General features: G+C 33.7%; 2 protein-coding genes across 3 annotated transcripts in view; one reads left to right on the forward strand and one right to left on the reverse strand.

Annotated features, from left to right (window-relative positions):
- The window catches only part of LOC117173267, a 46,855-nt gene extending 45,131 nt beyond the window's left edge, over positions 1-1,724 (reverse strand). For both annotated transcript variants that reach the window (XM_033361739.1, XM_033361738.1), the window contains exon 1: positions 1,418-1,724. The gene's annotated coding sequence lies outside the window, so the exon portion shown is untranslated. The remainder of the gene's footprint in view (positions 1-1,417) is intronic.
- Positions 1-8,266, forward strand: part of LOC117173266 (protein O-mannosyl-transferase TMTC1-like) — a 1,004,108-nt gene that overhangs the window by 839,598 nt on the left and 156,244 nt on the right. The window lies entirely within an intron of this gene.

Consider the following 8,266-nt stretch of genomic DNA (forward strand, 5'->3'; position numbering starts at 1 on the left):
ATTGTATAACATATACAAGATTGTTTAATCATGAACAAAGATTAGCTTTCATGACAGTCAGAATTACCCTTTTTTGTTAGTACAGGTATACACTTGAAGTTATAAACCGCTCATGCTAAAGTAATAAAATTTTGGCTCAATAGATAAATTTATGTCTTCAAGACATAGAAATTTTTCTTCAAAAAATAAATTAAGGTCTGGCTTCGCCTTAAAACTGAGACATTCTCCAGTCGAACTTTTCGACTTTAGCATATTTTGTTTGGGGGCAATTCAAGTCAAACTCAAGTCGAAGCATTTTTACTTGGGTGGACGGAAATTTAGCCATGGGGTTCCAAAATGCATTAGCACTTCTAATTGTTTCCATTGTTAGTGATAAGAAAAAGTTATGCCAGAACAGTTATTCGAAATTCATAAATCCAATGTTGCAAATACCTAGGGCATATTTCATCTAGTGCTGACGATCCAGTGCATTTCGCAAACTATACTGGCTGTCTAAAAATCCTCATATAAGCATTTTAGTTTCAAGTTTAAAACTGTATAACCACAAGAGAGGTTACAAAGGCTTTGCCATCCCCAGAAATTACCAGTACAAGCAGTGCACTTGTTTGATAAAACCCACCGTAGTCGTGAACACTACATTCGGCCGACACAGCATAATGAAACTCATTTTCTCTGTAAGTCTGGTTTTTTGCAGTCGTTAAGATGCTTTCAGTGGATTCGCGTAGAGCTAAATATTTTTAACTTTGGGTATGTTATGCACGAATTGGTTATAAACTTCTTTGGTTATCAGTAACATGCTCCTAGAATCAAGCTTCCTCATAGAAAATGTGTTATTTATCACACATACATGAATTTTGGCCCTTTTCGATGTTGTAAAGTTGAGCTAAATAGTGCTTTTTAAGCATGGTGAATTTGTTCCCCATGAAGAAAAATTTTGGCATCAGTTGTGAATTATGACAATTATATATTTGGGTCATTCTACAGAAAAGTGTAAATTTCCACTTGTATTTTGGTGAATAACAAAAATGGGTATAATGGTAATTAATCTGCTCAGACCCAGATTCAATGGAATAATAGTAATACTTTTTTGAGGTAATACTACAGGAAGCGTTCCTATTGACCATTTATTTAGATAACTCGATTTTTGAAGACCAGGGGGGATAAGATTTGCCAGGAGGCCTAACTGCCAGGAGAGCTTACAAATTGATGTTTAGTCACACATCGTTCACAAAAAAAGTATAAAGTTCGGTTAAACGCATTCAGGACATGATAGTGAATACTGCAACTTAAAACGTGGTACAATAATTGCTTCTAAATAACCAAAATACCCACAGGCGTTTAAAAAAATCCGTATGGATAGCAAGAGTGTGTTCTGACACTCTGTATTCGAAGTCTAGGGACAGTGAGCGGGGCTTACCTTTTGCTCTTTCATAGAATCTTAACACGCTTATGTACAATAAAGATTGCTCTTTTCTTATCGGTTCACTCCATATTCATATGAATTTTGCAACAAAAAAATACACAATAATTTTATTTCAATTTTAGTGTAAAATATCCATCTGGGACACAAAAATGCACTTTCGCAGATAACGGCCCATTTTTATTGTTCTTTTCTCATATATGTTTAGGGAAGGTGTTCTGAATTAATGATAGCATAATTAACACAATATTCTATTTAATATAAAATAAATTAGGATAGAGATACATTTAGCGGTTGACAACACCGACGTGCAAGAATGACTTAACGAGATGTCTGAAAATGTCTCTAATCAAAGCACAATCGAGTTTAGATTGCACGGTCGATAATTACTATTGAGTTAATGATCGACTACCTAATATTTAAATATGATTTTCTTGCTAAATGTAAATCCAAACTGCAGAACTCATTTGTTGTAAAATACAAATGAGATTGTAGAGAATTAAAAGATAAAGAGACTGATTTTCTTATAGAGTACTGATCATCCCGACGACCTTAAAAGCATATAGACTTTCAACGGATAATTCAATGTGATACAATGATATCATTATCGCTAAATCCCATAAATTGATAAATGCACATTGATGAATCATATTTTGTGTATATATGAATGTTATTTTTCGTGATAAAAAATAAAGTTAATCTCTTCCTAATATTTCAACTACATCGTGTGAACGTGGTTTGGCAAGGATTAATTCCATCTGCAGTTTAATGGCCATAATTTTTGCATGATGATTTTTGCTTAAATTGTACATGGACCCACCAAACCAAGTGGATCAAATATCTGTGATATAGTGAATAAAATGCTTCGTTTTGATGATTTTTGATTTTCTCCAGGTATTTCCTTATACCATAAATTATCTTGATTTGCTTCCCACGTTAGACCGAGAGCCTTTACTTCCTTTCCAATGTCGCGAGCGGGCTGTACTTCTTGATTATTATCCAAAATTGATGATTTGTTCGAGATCAATTTGCATAAGTCGAATCCCCCTGAGTGAAGAATGTTGTTCACACTTTCTTTGATTTACCCTTGATTTCTCGAATGCTACTTACGCCTTTCAACAAATCATCAACATAAAAATCCTACTCTATTATTCTAAAGATTTTGGATTCTTGAATTTGTTCTCAATGCCCAGCTGCATTAGACATCTTATAGCAAGAAATGGTGATGAGGCCATTCCATATGTGACTGTATTAAGAGAATACGTGGATACGAGTTGATGAGGGGATGATCGCTATACAATTATCTGTAGGTACCTTTGATCTTCTTGGATATTGATTTGATGTTACATCTTTGGTGTGTCTCCTGTTAAGACATATTTGTGTTGACGGAATCGCAAAACGATTGGAAATAAATCTTGCTGAATTGTAGGACCAACTAACAGGATGTCATTGACCGATAATCGGGTACTTGTCTTGCATGAACCGTCAAATAATACGCGTAGTTTAGTTGTTGTGCTTGATTCTCTGATCACGGCATGGTGAGGTAAATAATAGGCAATCTGATCATCGATTTGATCATCGTTGATTCGAGTTATATGGCCAAACTTTTCGTATTCACTCATGAAGTCACAGTATCGCTGCTTCATTACAGATTTTTTAGTTAATTTCCGTTTGACTGAGTACAGTCGATTTAACGCTTTATCTAGAGACTCTCCAAGATTTTTTGGATTTTGCTTAAGAAGCTAGCGAACAGAAAATTGTCCGTCTTGTTCTCGTGTGTGTGTTTAAAGGAAGTTCCTTTCGCAAGCGTTTTATTCTTCTGAGAAGTGACGAGTTGGATCACATTCATAAATCAACCAACATTTTTGAATACTTCGATTTAATTCCATGTTTTGATTTAGATGGCACAACGAAGTTCTTTGTTCAGGGTTTTCATTTAAATTCTCTCCTCCAAATATTCCACCTAAACTTTGTTTTTTGTATTATTGGTCGATTTCTTCCCAATCTAATTTGACCGATGCACAAAATATCTAATAATAGTTTCGCTCCGATAAGAATTTCGCATGTACCCGGAACGTTAAAAAATGAATTTGCTAGATTTAAATTTTTTGGGCTTTGAATATTTTGATAATCTAGATGTAAATCTGAAATAATTCCAGTTACTTGATTTACTACAAAGAATGAAATATGAGTATTGTGGGAATTCAATCGCGACTTTATTGTTGTATATGTACGAAAAATTACAATGGTAGACATTATATCAACGCCTCCGACCTTTACACTGGTTTTTTCTTTGATAGTTGCAACTGCTCACACAGTTTTGTTGAAATGTGATTTGCTTGAGAACCTGAACTGATTAAAGCTCTGCATTCATGAAAATTCCCAAATTTATCTCTTATTAGAACAATTGTAGTCGACAGTACTACATCAGGTTCTAACCCATTCACGTGATAATTTTGCGAGGTGGGTGTTAACAGGTTTAAATTATTTGACTGACTGTTTGTTTCGCTGTTTGTTGACTTAGAAGACACAGGTTCGTCAGATGATGTGGCTCGATTTGATTGCGGTTTTGGTTGAGAATTTCCATAATGAAAAAGCGAATTGTATTTTTTGTTACAATGCCTGCAACCTCCGCAGAAGCATTCTGGATTCATATGGTTTGATCGCAGGCAATTAAAGCACAATTTATATTTTCGAACTTCTTGATTTTGCATTTTAATCGGCATGTTAAGAAATTTAGCGCATTGATGAATCGAATATGAATCGTTACATATAACGCGCGCTTGCCTTGATTTAATTAAAGCTGAATAGAAAAGCGAATGATCAGCTTTTTTATTAAGTTGCAGTTTAAATTTAGAACTTTTTGCAGACGAATTTGAATTCCTCTGATTTACCAATTCTGGATGCAATGTTTCCAGAACTAAACAACGATTCGTTAGAAATTCTGTAAATTGTGTTATAGTTAATAAGTTCTCAGCAATAATTTTTGTTTCCCATTCGCATTTCGTAATTGGATCGATTTTGGAAGAAATTATATAAATCAGCGCAGCATCCCGTGTTTCAATAGGCTGAGCGAGTTATCTTAAAGCTCTAACATGTTTTAAAGTATTATCTAGTAATTGTCTTAGTAACTTCGGAAATTCCTTGGCAATTGCATTCATTTTGAATAGTGCTTGTACATGATGATGCACCATTAACCTAGTATTTTCATCTCGCTTTTTTAATAAACCCCATGCCACTGCATAGTTTTTAGCTGTTGTTTCAATCGAGTCTATGGCTTGAGATCCTGAACTTTAAAGCGCTCCGCGTAAGTGGTGAAATTTCACAAAATGAGGAAGACCTTTATTATTTTGAATTAACGCTTAAAAAGTATCATGAGATTTTTGCCATTTTTCATCATTTCCGTCAAAATAGGAAATGTTAAGAAAGAGAGTTTAACGTTGGATCAATTAAAATTTGTTGAAAAACCACTGTTAAAAACTACAGGTACCTTGTTTTTTGCGTCCTCTTCTTTAAGGATATCTTCAACCATTAACATAGCATCGAAATAAACGTCTTCAAATTTGGTTCGTATTTCTGTCTGTCGCTGAGAATCTTCAATCAATTCAATACTGGTTTGTATTGAATGAAATTCCGACCAAAGTTTTTTGTGAATTTCTAATCAAATGCAAATTTGTGAAATTTGAGTCTTGTGCTTATCAAATTCCGGTAAAAGTTCATGAAAATTAAGAATTTGTATAATTATTTTCTCACGATGGTGTATTGACTTTTCGACCTCTAAATGTTAGTTTTGAACCTGTAAACCGGCATAATTAGTATTGTTATTATAAGACTCTGGTACCTATTCGCTGGTGCAATTTATTTTCTGTTTGATAAAATTATGTGCTTTAGTCTGTTATATTATGTTTCCCTGAATGGAAACCTGTCACGAATTTGTTTAATGTTGTAAGCTGTGATTTAATCCCCGAATGCTTTTTTAATAAGCGATTTAGCTCTTTTTCCATTTTCGATTACAATCAAATTGACACGCAAAACTTTTAGGTTATATTTTTGGTGACGTAAATACGTTATTTTATCTTAAATTTGAGATAATTATTTGACTCTATTTACTACACACATTGTTGAAGAGTGCTTGCCTTAATTATAGTTTGCATGGGAACACATGAATATGTAGGGTAAAAGGAACAGATTCACAGTTTTTTGAAATTCCTTTATCCGGGGATTAGATGTTGCTACGCCACTTCGCTGATATGCTCACATTGTTGATGCTCTCATGCTTATTCAATCCTATCTTCTACATGGACTTCGGCTTCGAAGAAATAATATTTTTGATTATTTCTTTCCAGGCTCGATTTTGCGCTGATGGATGCCTTTTGCCTTAGTATTAGCGCTGGAGAAGGTGATAAATGTTTGCTTCAATGAATAATGATTTTTTGTTCTTCCATTTATTGATTTTTGTTTAGAGTTGTCGCTTTCCACGACCTTGATTCGTGTGCCAAACACTCCTCGTACTCGAGAATTAATTTGATCTGGTTTTTTTACTTATTTGGTTTCGAAGGACCATGTTCTTTCCTCATATATATTTGGGAAAGGTGTTCTGAATTGATGATAGCACAATTAACACAATAGTCTAATTAATGTGAGATAAATTTGTATAGAGATTCATTTAATGAATGACAAGGCCGAAGTGCAAGAATGATCTAACGGCATGAATGAAAATGTCTCTAATCGCAGCACAATCGATATATCCATTGCACGGTCGACTAATTTCTTATAGAGTACTGAAAATATGTACTCACATTTGGTACTCATAAAAAGTGAAAGTCAAGCGATCAGTTTATTGAGTTGACAGATTGGACCAACTGCAAGTATTAAGTTACCATATATTACTATAAATTATTATACATTATTATAAGTTATAAAAAATTATATGAAATTTTTGATTTTTTTTTAAATACCCTGAATTTCCGTTAAGGGTCTCGCAGTGCTTCCATCGCAGAAAAAACGAAAGATAAAGTTTACATCGGTTTCAGGTGAAAGATTCAACGCAACAAAAATTAATCTTGCTAGATAAACTTTACATGAATCGAAGGTAATTTCCGATTTTTAACCTTGCCTGGATAATCGTTCGCCTTATAATCGCTCGATTTTTATTCGAGATGTACCGAGAATTACGACATCAGCGCTATCTATTGTCGTATAACTTCATTAAATTAGAGAGAAATGGGGATTCGCATCTTTTAGTTGTTTTTTGCGCTTTTTGCTGAATTGTATTAAATAATTTCTAATTCGCCTACAATAGTGTAATTTATTTCGGAGAAGACATAGTAGTAAGGACACATTTTTTCGTGTTTTCTGTTGCTAATTCTACATGTTTGACCGAAATTTACTCACTTCGGCGTGACGCAGCTATTTTTCCATCGTATCATAAAATTTCGCCAAATCGCATACAATCTTCAACAGCGGGAAATTTTACATGCAAAAACATTTAAATGTAGTTTTTCCTGTAATATAAAATCGGGCGCAGCCTGAATGTGATTTCGTATAAACTCTACAAAGGCACTTGGTGAGTCATCATTGATTTAATGCGAATTTTGTTTTTCACCATTTTTGCACAAATTAATTATCCGAAAAATCTTTAAAAAAATCCTAATACTTCTTCACATCAAGACACATCTTCTGGAATTTTTCGCATATTTTTGGGTGCAAAATTTGCAATGAAAAAAATTGCAAAAATTTTTGCACGATTTTTTATTGTTTAGAAAATCCATTAGCAAAGTCGAGTTTTTCCCCATCGATGACTCCCTTTAAGAAGCGAATATCCTACTTTTTCCCCGATTTTCAAGCAATGTGGACGATACGTGAAAATAACGCTGAATTTCAAATTGGGTGGTTTAGATAGTTTCGCGGGAACCATAATGCATCTAGAAAAATGCATTGTTCAATGTAGTAATTTAACCACATAATCAATTGGCAATTATGCCAACTGCAGACACCATGTCCGATTTGAATGCTCACGAAAATTTACGCGTGCCCTGTTTTCGTGACTTAGACAAATATATAATTTAATAATATAGTATAATACAACATAATTAAATAAATAGTAATATATGAGAATATTTTTTTGAAAATATGAATAATATAATATGTAAATAAATATATTATCATTTTCAAGTATAGTCCACATTGTTTACCAATCTGAAAAAATGAGGATGCACGCATCATTGTGAAGGTCGTCGATGGTGACAAGCTTGACTTTGTAAATTGATTTGTTGAATAAAAAAATTGCGTGTACAAATTTGTTTCGCCAAAAAAATTCAAAAAAATTGGTACAGTGTCTACTAACAATAAGAAGTCGATTCCACGCTAAACGAGCCACCCTCGTCCCCCCTATTCACCCCAAGCTTTCTTTACAAAAATTAAAACTTGATCGCTTCTATGCAGTATTTTTGGGAAAAAACCGAATAACAAAAATAAAAAAAGTACATATATAGGATTTTGGGATCGCTGATTCCGAATCCAAGGTCCGTTGACCTCAGCACATTAGATTCAAGATCATTTGAAGGTCAAATTGCAAACAATCCGATAGAAAAATTCAGAAAAATACATGCATAGGTTCTTGGGGTCGCTGACTTTGAATCCGAGGTCCGCTAACCTCCATCATATCAGATTCAAGGTCATTGTAAGGTCAAACTGCAGAAAATCCGATAGAAAAATGCAGAAAAATACATTTTTTTTCAGCTCAACTGTGGTAGAAATTCTTTTGAATTGGTTTTAAGTTGACCAAAACTTGACATAGAGTTGTTAAATAAACCCCTTCGGATTAAGCGTTCCCCAAAACTTATA

The sequence above is a fragment of the Belonocnema kinseyi genome, chromosome 5 (genome assembly GCF_010883055.1).
Source record: "Belonocnema kinseyi isolate 2016_QV_RU_SX_M_011 chromosome 5, B_treatae_v1, whole genome shotgun sequence".
NCBI lineage: Eukaryota > Metazoa > Arthropoda > Insecta > Hymenoptera > Cynipidae > Belonocnema > Belonocnema kinseyi.